Below are 12,500 nucleotides of genomic sequence, written 5' to 3' on the forward strand. Positions count from 1 at the left end.
AAATAATAAATAAACAAACAAACAAACAAATAAATAAATGATGGTTTAGAGTAGAAGATAAGAAACAGCAGCAGACACTCTCCTGTGGGCCTTAAAGAAGCAAACAGCCACATTGGAAACTGCCTATAGAGTGGGACAGCCCCTAGGAGCTGAAAGCGTCAGTCCTACAGCCAAAAGGAACTGTAGCTTTCATTGAATTTTTTAAAAATAGCTATGCCCTGAGTTCATTCAACAAACCTGAATGAACCCAGAAGAGGAGTCCAAGATTCAGAAAGGAACACAGCTCAGCAGACACCTTTTGAGACTTTGAACAGAGAACCCAGCTCAGCCATGCCTGGACTTCTGACCTACAGAAAGTATGAGATAATACATGAATGTTAACTTTGTGATCATTTATTACACAGAAGAAAAAAACTAAACTAAATTAATACATACTTCCAAAATAAATATCACTGTACCTGTCAGTGCTCTATGACCACAGACTCTGACTCAATTAAGGGGATGGGGCCCTGGCTTTGGTACTTTCTTAGAGACCCTCCGGTAAGTTACATGGGTAGTTAGAGTTGAAAAGCACTGATTTTGATAAAAGAGACAAGATTTAGAGTGTCTGTGACTAGTGGAGATATTTTTATTAATCGGGCCCTCTTAAAACTAATCATTCTGAGAGGGAAAACACCATTATATAGGCCTTGAATAGTTCAAAACATCTATAATTTAAAAAAAAAAAAAGTCTATTGGGTAATTTGGACCTTTTCTCAATTTATACAGGAGTAGAAATAAGCCCAGTCTGAGGTTATCAGGGATCTTCTGGTTGCCAGAGATGATGAACACTTCTCATATTTGACCCCATGTGGCCTTTTATAATATCAACCACTTCCTTCTCCATAACACTCTCTCCTCTGATTTCCATGACCCTGCATCTTTCTTACCTCCCAATGTCTCCAGTGATTCCTTTTTTACTCTCTCCTTTCTCAAAAGGCTTCTCTTCCTTTTCTACAAAGCTCCATCCTTGATTTTCTTCTGAGGTCTCCGTTGGCCAAGAGCACATACAATTGAGATTTTGAGGGAAGATTCCCTTGGTACCTCTCTCTCTTCCCTTGCCCCCCCCAAATCCAATTCATCATGGATTCTTTACAACTTTAGCTCCTAAAATGTTTAAAATCCACACATTGTTCTTCACCTCTGCACCACCACGTCTCCACCTCCTCTCACCTGGGTAACTGTATCATTCTCCTCACTGGTCACCCTGTTTGCACTTCTGTTCTCTCTTAGGTCCTTTCTTCAGCAGCCAGAATAATCTTTCCAAAACTCATTGTTTTTTCATGCTAAAACTTCTCTATAATGTCCCAATACTCCCTTATCATGGCTTAGGAAGATTTCCAAAAATCTGATGCTTCCTGCTACCAACCCCTGCCTCTAAGCAAAGTTGTAATGGAAAGGGGTTGGGGGAGGGATTGGAAGGGAGCTAGCCTTCAAGGGCAGCCCAGAAAGTATATCTGTGTTGTGTCACCATGAGGGAGGCTGGCTAACAGCACCAGCCACCAGTTCTATGAATTTGCAGCATTGTCCCCTGACTGGGCCCATCCTTCTAAGGGCTAGATTTGGGGGCTTGGGGCTCTGCTTGGAATGACCAATGAGACAGATTTCTGCCCCACACTCAAGCTTTAGGCCATGATATTTTTGCCGAGAGAAATTTTTATATTGTCAAGTTGATTAGAACAAGGATCTACAAGGCTTTGCATGGCTTGAGTCCTACAAATATCTCTGATGTTACCTCTATGTAGGCCCCTCCTCACTCACCATTCCCGAGCTGATTGGCATCCTTTAAGTTCTTTTGGGTGTTTCTTTTACCTACCAAGTTTCCTCCTGCCATAGGACCTGCAGAGCTCCCCGTCACTGTCAAGTGCCTTCCCTGTCTGTCTCTGCTTACCTCCTACCTGACCCAGACATAGTATTTCCAAGTTCCTCAGACATGACAGATTTCCCTTCCCGTGGCCAGTGTGTCCTTCCCTTTGTGAGGCTCCTCACAGCTGCCATTTTACATGCAACCGTGTGATTCTTTCATTAATATCTTGCCCACCACTGGATTGTGACATGAAGCCACACAAAGTGTCTTTTTAGTTTATTGTTCTGTTCCCAGTAACCAGCATGGAGACTAGGTCCCTGGCAACACTCAATCAATGCTTTTTTTGAAGAAGTGAAAACGGAGAATAAGGAATGAAATCCTCTGATCCCCAGTTTCCTCAACTATAAAAATAAAATAGAGATAGTAACTGATGTCAAGGGGAAATAGTTAGAAGGGGTAAGTGAAATGGTGAAATGAGGTATGTACAGGCTTCAAATAATACAATCACTGCTTAACAAACATCATTAGTTCTCTTCTTGCTTGTCAGCTAGACCAGCTGGCCAGTTGTGAGAAAAGACAAACTGAGCAAAGGGAAAAAATTCATTTTCCCCTTCTTTTCTTGAATCACTCATGCCACTGCCTACCTAAGACTCTTGCCCACCCATCATTCATTCTCAAACCCTTTTCCCAAATCCCATCTGGAATACCCCTACCATCTCCTGCTCAGGATAATTGGACAAAGATCAGTAGAGGTTGGGATGAGAGTGGAAGGAGAAGCAGAGGGAGGGTAGGAACCAAGGCTATTGTGTGCCTGGGGTGGGTGAGGAGAGGACACGTCCAGTGGGAGGAATTGGGGACTAAGGTTCTGACTCTGTACAAAGCAGCCCAGACTCCACTGAAGGAAAGAAAGGGAAGTGGGTGGAATCCTTTATTCATTTACCCTTTTAGGGAAGCAGCTTCCAACTTTGAAAACAGGTATATATTCACCACAGAAATTCTTCTGTTTGGCTGCCATCCAAAGCCAACTCTTCTCTTGGCTCAGTTATAATAAACATCCTCGGTGACTATGGGTAAACAAAGAGAGAAGTGAGAAACTCTGAGACTTTAAATTGTCACTGTAGAAAGATTGCTGCAATTTGATATGACTAAAAATAAAGAGGGAGGAATGAAAGAATTCTCAGAACAGTTTTTGGGGTGTGAGATCAGTTAAAATCAGCAGTCTGCAGTATTACCTCTGTCAGGCCAAGGAGTCGGCAGGAGAAGGGATGCTGCCTGAGCCACCCTTTTCTTTCTCCCTTTTTTGTAATATTTTTCAAAGGAGTGCCTGAAACACTAAATTATGCAGCTTTACTTCATTTAAGTAGCTCAAGGCCATGATACTGTCTCAGTATTTAGCATGCCCCCAAATCAACTTCACCTCTTCTTTTCAAAAACAGGTCACTGGGCACCATTTCCAGATTCAAGACCCTAATGCAAGTGGTCTGAAAAATAGTCTTTTGGAAACACAAATTAGAAAGATCCTCTTATTCAGGTCTGGCCAATAAGTTTCCATTCACATGTTAACTGTAATTGATTGAGAGTGTCTGTTGGAGCCCTAGATTGAGACAAATTCTGAGCCAGAGCCTATTGATTAGTGATGTCTGTCATGAGCAGGGACTGAAGAGTTATGGCAGGCATGTCATGTGTTTCCCATGCGTACTCAAAACATTCGTTGAGCAGACATGTACCAAGCACTGAGACAACAGAAAGATTAGAACATATCCAGCTCATGCTGTGGTAAAATCTGTAAGGAGACATATTATAAATCTTAATTATGGTTTATCACAGAGATATGGACACAGTGCTGTGACAGGACAGAGCAGGGAGCAGGGAACTACGTCTAGGCAATCAGAGAAGATTTTGTAGAACAAATGACATTTGAGCCTGATCTTGGCCAATGAATAGGAACTTCACAGGTGAAAGGAGGGGAAAATACATCTAGGCTAGAAAGGATAACACACATAAAAGAGAAAAATATTTTCTGAATTTTGGTTAAAAATAAAAAGTTAATTGACTAAAACAGAATAATCAAGTCAAGTGGAAGGAGGCAAAACTACAAAGGTTATCTGGGTGCTAAGACCTATCCTCCAATGTTTTATGGCTTTATGAATTCTTAGATTCCCATAATAATATAATGCCAGCCACAGAATAGGTATTCAATTCAAGGAATGTGGCAAATGAGTAAATGTGGTTCTCTCTCTCTCTCTCTCTCTCTCTCTCTCTCTCTCTCTCTCAACCTGTCTGTTTGTCTCATTGGCCAAATACTTTTCATCACTATCTTATTTAATTCTCACAACGGCCTTTTCAACAACTACTTTTAAATATTGTAATTCGGGCCTTTTCAATAACTACTCTGCATGTAAAACTCAACGATAGGACTCTAACCCTGGAAATCCCAGTTCTAAGGGAAACATGTGAATAGACTGGAAATACATATATTTTGGGGATATCTCAGGGTTACACAAATGATCTTAATGACTGTGTCCTTAGAGCTCTGCTGAAGTCAAAAGTGATGCTGTTTCTTTAAAAATTAAATTAAAATAAATAAAGAAGAACGATCATTCGACCATCTGCTGGATCCGTGTTGGCCTGTGTGGAATGTCAGCACAGGGATGGGTTCTGATGTGGGGAAGAGTTAAGCCTTGAGTTATTATCAGAATTAGGGGGCATTATTGGTTCACATTGTCCAATCTTCCCCAGCCATTATGGTTTAGCCGAAACATTAAACTACTTTAAACTTTCATTTTCCTCTTAAAACTAAATTAGTTCGGAGGAAATTGTATTTTCCCAGCTCTAGCACCAGCCTCAGGCAGAGGGAGTTACAGTACAGCGCACAGATAAACAACAATCAGGGCCTAATTACTAAGTGGTAAGAGCTGTGTTTCTCGAGTTACATTTGCTTTAGAGTTCCCGGGGTCCTGGAGCGGCAGGTCTCCAGTAGGTTTGCTCAGGAATTTTCCTATTACTTACTTGTGTGGCAGCCTCCCTGCATCTCTGGCTATGGAAGGGGGAAGGGTAATGGAATTTATAAAGCACCTACTATGCACCTGCACTGTTAGGTTCTAATATGTGTTACTCTATCCTACTGTTAGCATTATGAGATCCATCTTATAGCTAAGGATACTTGAGGTGAGGGTTAGTGAATGGAGGATGATTCCCTGAGCACCTATTTCTGGGCCAGGAAATATGCTGCTCACTCTCTTTCTCTCTCGCTCTCTTTCTCTATCTCTCTCTCTCAAATATCTGCTCCTGTCTGCAAAGCACCTCCCTTCTTTGGGGAAATAGTACTCCTTTTATTCCAACCACACATACAAGCCACCAAGAACAGTCATCTGATTCAAAATGAGTCAATCACAGGATGTCAAATAGTCATGTGATTAAACCTAGCCAATCACAGGACCTCAACACCTTGGTGACAGTGATTGATCTAAGAGAGTGGGAACATGATGAAGGCCAAACCAATCACATTTCTTTTTTTTTCTTTTATCTTCTTTTTTTAAAATAAATCTTTATTGTTCAGATTATTACAATTGTTCCTCTTTTTCCCCCCTTAGCTCCCCTCCACCCGGTTCCCACCCCACCCTCTGCCCTTACCACCCCCCTGTCCTCATCCATAGGTGTACGATTTTTGTCCAGTCTCTTCCCGCACCCCCCATACCCCTTTCCCCTCGAGAATTGTCAGTCCACTCCCTTTCTATGCCCCTGTTTCTATTATATTCACCAGTTTATTCTGTACATCAGATTTTTAATTCACTTGATTTTTAGATTCACTTGTTAATAGATATGTATTTGTTGTTCATAATTTTTATCTTTACCTTTTTCTTCTTCTTCCTCTTCTTAAAGAATACCTTTCAACATTTCATATAATACTGGTTTTGCGGTGATGAACTCCTTTAGCTTTTTCTTATCTGTAAGCTCTTTATCTGACCTTCAATTCTGAATGATAGCTTTGCTGGGTAGAGTAATCTTGGTTGTAGGTTCTTGCTATTCATCGCTTTGAATATTTCTTGCCACTCTCATCTGGCCTGCATAGTTTCTGTTGAGAAATCAGCTGACAATCATATGGGTGCTCCCTTGTAGGTAACTAACTGTTTTTCTCTTGCTGCGTTTAAGATTCTCTCTTTGTCTTTTTCCCTTGGCATTTTAATTATGATGTGTCTTGGTGTGGTCCTCTTTGGATTCCTTTTGTTTGGGGTTCTCTGTGCTTCCTGGACTTGTAAGTCTATTTCTTTCACCATGTGGGGGAAGTTTTCAGTCATTATTTCTTCAAATAGGTTTTCAGTATCTTGCTCTCTCTCTTCTTCTGGCACCCTCATAATTCAGATGTTGGTATGCTTGAAGTTGTCCCAGAGGCTCCTTACACTATCTTCATATTTTTGGATTCTTTTTTCTTTTCCGGTTGGGTGTTTTTTGCTTCTTTGTATTTCAAATCTTTGACTTGATTCTTGTGATCCTCTAGTCTGCTGTTGGATCTCTGTATATTATTTTTTATTTCAGTCAGTGTATGCTTAATTTCTGATTAGTCCTTTTTCATATCCTTGAGGGTCTCACTAAATTTCTCAGAGGTTTCTAGAAGATTCTTGAGTAACATTATAACTGTGGTTTGGAACTCTATATCCAGTAGTTTGCTTTCCTCCATTTCTTTCATTTGTGACCTGTTTCTTTGTCTCCACATTTTGACTGCTTCCCTGAGTTGATAGAGTGGCTTTGTGTGCTAGGTGTCCTATAGGGCCCAGTGGCTCAGCCTCCCCAGTTACCTGTAGTTAACAATTAAAGCTTAACTACAGTCTTGTTGTAGTTAAGCTTTAATTGTTGTTGGTATCACTGGGAGGAATTGACCTTCAGGCCAATTGGCTGTGAGAATCAGCTGTGTCTACGATGGGAGAACTTCTGTGCTGGAGACATCCTTATGGGGCAAGACTTGCTTCAGTGGGGCTTTGGTGCTCACTGAGTCTGCCCCCTGAGTGTGTCCCTTATGGATCTGAGGAGTTGTAACCTGGATGGTCCCACTCTCAGTTTTTTAGGTAAGTTTAGTTTTCAAAAAAGCAGGCCATTCTTATGCAAAAGCCTCTGTGCACAGCTGGGGTGGGGCGGAGTCTCAGGGCGGAGCAAGCAGCAATGGCTTCCCGTCAGCCCTGCCCTAAAAGCCCCCTGGGTCTCAGTGTCCCTTGGTAATCACTGCAAGCACCTCTGAGAGAAAGCTGCCCTTGAGTTTCACCCGCTGCCAAACAGTCCAGTTTCTCCCCGTATGAGTCTGGGTCCCCAGAGTCTCACCCAGAACTGGAGTTCAGAGCAGTCGGGAGCTTTTGTCTCCCTCCCGCTTGAGAAAGCCAGCCGCGTACTCAGTTGCCAGCCCTTTCTGCGCGCGCGCCTCCATACCTCTGCCTTCCACAGCTCCTGTGAGTCTCAGTGTGCTTTTCTCTTTTCTTCTAGTTGTAGAATTTCCATTCAGCCAGACTTCCTGTGGTTCTGGATGATGTCTGTTTTGTCTTTTAGTTGTAGTTTTGAAATTGTTGTGCAAGGCAGCACTTTAGGTGTTTACCTATGCCACCATCTTGGTTTCCTCCCTAATCACATTTCTTCCCCAGAATATTTCTACCTGGGGCTGGAGCTAGACTTCTAGCTTTTCTGGTAGAGAAGCCAGAAAAATATAACTCTTACCTATTGGTGGCCATGAAGGCAAGTGAAAGCCATCCACAGAAAGATAATAATAATAATAATAATAATAATAATAATAATAATAAACCTTGGCAGGCATAAAGGAGAAACCTGAGATCTGGAGAGAGAAAGAGATCCTCTCGCCCTGGCTGTATTCTCATCTTGTCCATAATTTGATTACTCGGGCCCATAACCCACCACCACCTTTTGCCCTAGAAGAGTTCAATCAAGATGGTTTTCTGTCATTTGCAAACAAGAAATATGACAACAATCTCATTGCCATATCTAGCAAATATTGGATACATACTCTATGCCAGGCACTAATCTCAGTGTTCCATTTGTGTTTAATCCACACAACTTTGTGACTAGGTATCAATGGTACTCCCATTTTACATTTAAGGAAACTGAGGAACAGAGATAATAAAGTGACTCACCCAAGATCACAAACCTAGAGTTTCAAAACTGAAAAATATGGAACATGTATGGTTCCCTTTTATCAATGCTTAGCTACAAACAATGGGGTAGGGACTAAGTATTAAACTTCACAGATGGGGCAAACAAATCTTACAGTTTAAGAGTTTCGCCGTGGTGGAGCTAGGATTCGAACCTACTCCGGAACTAACACTCTTACCTCAAGATAGAATCTTCCTGTTGGATCTGTTCAGATGCTTCATCAGTTCATGGCCCTTAGCTGATCTCTTTTTATTTCTACAAATGGAAATATCTTTGTGTTTTCTTTTTCTACTGAATCCAAAGATGATACAGGCTGCCTGATGCTAGTCTCAACGGCGGTGCCCCAGCCCACAGACAGTGAGGACCAAAACTGCCTGTTATACAACCGTTCCGAACTTGCGGGCTAATCGCCCCTGGCAGAAGCAGCCCCAGACCGACCGGAGTGTTTGATGCCGCCAGAGCGTGTCAGGGCTGCCCAGGCATCAGCTAGTCCCTTTTAATTCTGAGAGTGAGAGAGAGTCTGGATATGCGGAACAGAGGGGAAGGCAGGAAGACAGGAGAGAGAAGGGCAAGATGAGATAATATAGTGCTTCTGCAAAACAAAAAAACAGATACCATGATTGCTCATTTCCCCACTGAGGGCCTGATCTGACATTCAGGGTTTCTCTTGAAAATGAGGATTTGATCAAGGTGACCTTGTATGCAAGGATGTTACCTTTACTGAGCAGCCCGAGACTCCCTGATCCGCACCACAGTGGGCTTGGTCTAAGAGGAACTCCTATCCTTATCAAACCTTGTCTCTCAATAAGGCTGTGAAAACATCTGCCTATCATGTGTGTCTGCAAGTAGCATCACTGGGGTGGGAGGAGGTGGCTTTTATAGCAATTACCATGAGATCCTAGCATGACTGCAGGCTGGTGTCAAAATGGGAGTCTTTGGGCAGCAAATATCCACATGGTCTCTACCTCCCCTGAGCCTCACCCTCCTCCAGCCTCCCACCCAACAGTTGCATAAAACTCCTCCCAGAGATAGACTCCTCTTTGCTCTGGGCCGTGAGAGAGGTGTTTGGGATACGGTTGTATTCATTTCCTGTTGCTGCTGTTCCACATTACCACCAAGTTAGAGGCTTAAAGCAACACAGATTTATTATTTTACAGCTCTGGAGTCTAAAATTGGCCTCACTGGGATAAAATCTGGATGTCAACAGGATTGCATTCCTTTCTGGTGGCTCTAGGGAAGGATCCCTTTCTTTGGCTTTTCTGGCTTCTAGAAGTCACCAGCATTCCTTGGCTTGTGGCCCCTTCCTCTATCTTCAAAGTCGGCAATATTGGGCCAAGTTTTTCTCACACCATCATCTCTCTGACTCTGTCTTCTGTCTTCCTGTTCCACTTAAAATGGCCCTGTGATCACAGTAGACACACCTGGAAAATCCAAGATGATTTCCCCATCTCAAGGTCAGAGGGTTAGCAACCTTAATTCCTCTTTGCCATATAATCTAACTAGAGGCCCAGTGCATGAAATTCGTGCATTGGGAGAGGGGTGTTGTCCCCCCTCAGCCCGGCCTGCGCCCTCTCACAGTCCAGGACACCCTCGGGGGATGTCCAACTGCCATGGAGGCAGGAGAGGCTCCCACCACCACCCACCATTGCTGCACTCACCAGCCATGAGCCGGGCATCATTGAGCATCTGTCCCCTGGTGGTCAGTTCACATCATAGCGACCTGTCATTCCGCCATTTGGTCAATTTGCATATTAGCCTTTTATTATATAGGATATGTTCACAGCTTCCAGGGACTAGGCCATGGAATTCTGTGGCAGATGCCTGCCCCCCAGTTTAGCAAAACCTTTAACACATTTAATGTCCTTGCCCTGCTGCTTTCAGACACGGAAAGAAGACCCGAGCAAAAGACTCAGAAATTCACATGGCAGTGTTTTCCATGCCCTTGAGCACAGTAAGTTTACTTGCCACGATCTGGAGAAATCCTCACATGTGGACACAGAGGCAGGTACGTGGACGTCTGCTGTAGGGCTGTTACATTAGCCAACGGAAATGGGGAAGCTACGTAATTGTTCATCCTCAGGATCCTGTCTAACGCAAGGCTGGGGCAACGATGGTGGCCAACACTTCTCAGCGATGATGTCCATTTTTATGAACAAATATGAAAGAAGCCCCAAGACAGTATGCCCTTAGCAGGAAAAGAATACACAAACTTTTTGTGCCCCCACAAACACCTTACCCTCTTCTGCCAAAGTAATGATATATGCTCACCTTATCGGTGGACTCTCAGGACACCATGTGGTCACGGTGTCCACAAAGGCCAAGGTTTGTCCACCAGGATTTTGGTTTCAAGAAACATGAGGGTCACATCAGGGGCCGCCACCATGAGGTGCTGTCATGCCAGGGTGTGACCGCTGGGTGTCTATGGGTCCCTGACTAGTGGGCGCTGCTGGACAACCCAGACTGCCAGAGGGTGGTGAGTGGGTTGTGCAGACTCGTGTTATGTCACAGGGTGTCTGCCTTTCAGGACACTTGGGGCTCTGGGGCCATGGTTGCGAGGCATCAGCTGGCCAGGACAATGGGCTCACGCTTTTGGAGCGTGGGCAGGATGCCAGAGCAGATGTCATCTCACTCGGAAGAGCATCTTCAGCTGTGGGCCAGCCCTCAGTGAGTGCTCCAATGTCCTCTCGTTCAGCTCAAGTTCTGGGCACACAGTACGTTTTAAAAGACAAAAATGGAGTTCGATGTTAAATGTCAGAATTAAAGTTACCAAGAAAGGCTCCTCCTCTCTGTTCTTTCTACATCATACATTGCTCTTTGCACTCCTCTCTCTCTTTCTCTCTCTCTCTCTCTCTCTCTCTCTCTCTCTCTCTCTCTTTCTCTCTCTCTCCCCCCTACCCCCCCAAGTGTATGTGGGCATACGTGCATACATATTTCTCCCTTTACATCTGCGTGTACATCTGTGTGTGTAGCTGCACCTGTGTATGCAAGTGTGTGGTTCCCTCTTTTGGCATCTCTGTGCCTCTTTGACTTGTCCTTGGGGCTCTGATCGGGCTCTTTCTCATCTTTCCCTTTTTGTGATTCCTCCCTTGAATTCTCTCTAACTCTGTCAGTCTCCCTCCATCTTTGATCCTCCTCTCATTCTTCCATACTATGCTGATGAGAGCAAGAGGAAAAGAGAGTGACTTTTCTCCCTTCCTTTTCTTCTCTCCCCTCCAGTCCAGGCCCTGAGCTCACGTCAGTCCGTGGCTCTGCCCACCCAATGCCCCGCAGCCCAGTCAGCTCCAGACACAAGGGAAGCAGAGCCTGCCCTTCCACCCCCAAATCCCGGGCATTCGGTAGGACGCCACTGTTTTTAACCAGGCTGCAGCGTTCTCAGGGACGGCCTTTGATTCTTCAGGAAAGCAGAGACGGCCAGCTTCCCAGCGCCCCAATGAGTGCGACGCACAGCCTGCAGTCAGCAGTTTTGTTAACTTTCTCCTTGAGGACACTCCTCCACTCTTGGGAGAGAGGCTGGAAGAAAAGGGAAAATAATAACTGTGCACCCCAGTCTTGTCAGCTACAGGTATTTTTCCTCCCGTTTTATGTATCTAGTCATAACCTTGCACCCGTAAAATGTAAGCACCGCCGCATTGTTAGCATTTTGCAGAGAGAAGGTTTCTAACACAACAGCACCAATTTCCTTGAGAGAGGAGCTGGAGTGTGTATTTACAGCTAGCAGGCCGGATGGCTTCTAGCGCTCCTGGCGCACAGATGACAGGTGCCACCGGCTGCTCTTCGTTCTATCCCTCCTCCGTGTAGCATGCAGCTTATTCCAAACACGCTGCCTCTATAACAGGGATCAGAGCCCCCACTCTTGGCCTCTTGTCAGAAGAGATAGCAATGGTTTGGGGGAGAAAAATTGGATTTTGGAGCCTCCCAGGGCTGGGATTACATCCTTCTTTTTTCACTTACTGTCTTGGTTACTTTGGGCAAATCACTTAGCCCTTCTGGGTTTTGCTGCTGATTCCTTACGTGCAAAATAGGGATAACAATCCTATTTCCAAGATGGCATAAAGTCGTATGTACATAGTACTGGCACGTATATTATATAATGAAAAAAAAAAATGTCTGCTCTTCTCTTCCTTCTAGATCCAGGCATGGGGTATGGCAAATATTAGTTGCTCAATAGATGGTTGAAAGAGTGTGTAGGGGCTTGGGTGGGCTGTGAATGAATGGGATCAGCCTCTCTGACTGTGGTCAGTGGTTAAGTTCAATTGAGGCCTGCAGACTAAGACTGTTAAGAGCCCTTTCCCTCCTCCTGCTTCCCAGGTCATTGATGAATCTTTCCCGCTCAGGCATTTTACAGTTTGGGGCTCTGAGTGTGGATTGCTGCAGAGGATCCATGTGAGTCAGGACTCTTTGATGACAAACACTTGCATCAAATTCCCTTAAGTAATAAAGGGTGGAATTTGATTACATAACTGGCCTTCCAAGAAGTGAGAGGAAGAGAGGGCTGCCTTCAGGC

Source organism: Cnephaeus nilssonii, assembly GCF_951640355.1.
Source record: "Cnephaeus nilssonii genome assembly, chromosome: 2".
Classification (NCBI taxonomy): domain Eukaryota; kingdom Metazoa; phylum Chordata; class Mammalia; order Chiroptera; family Vespertilionidae; genus Cnephaeus; species Cnephaeus nilssonii.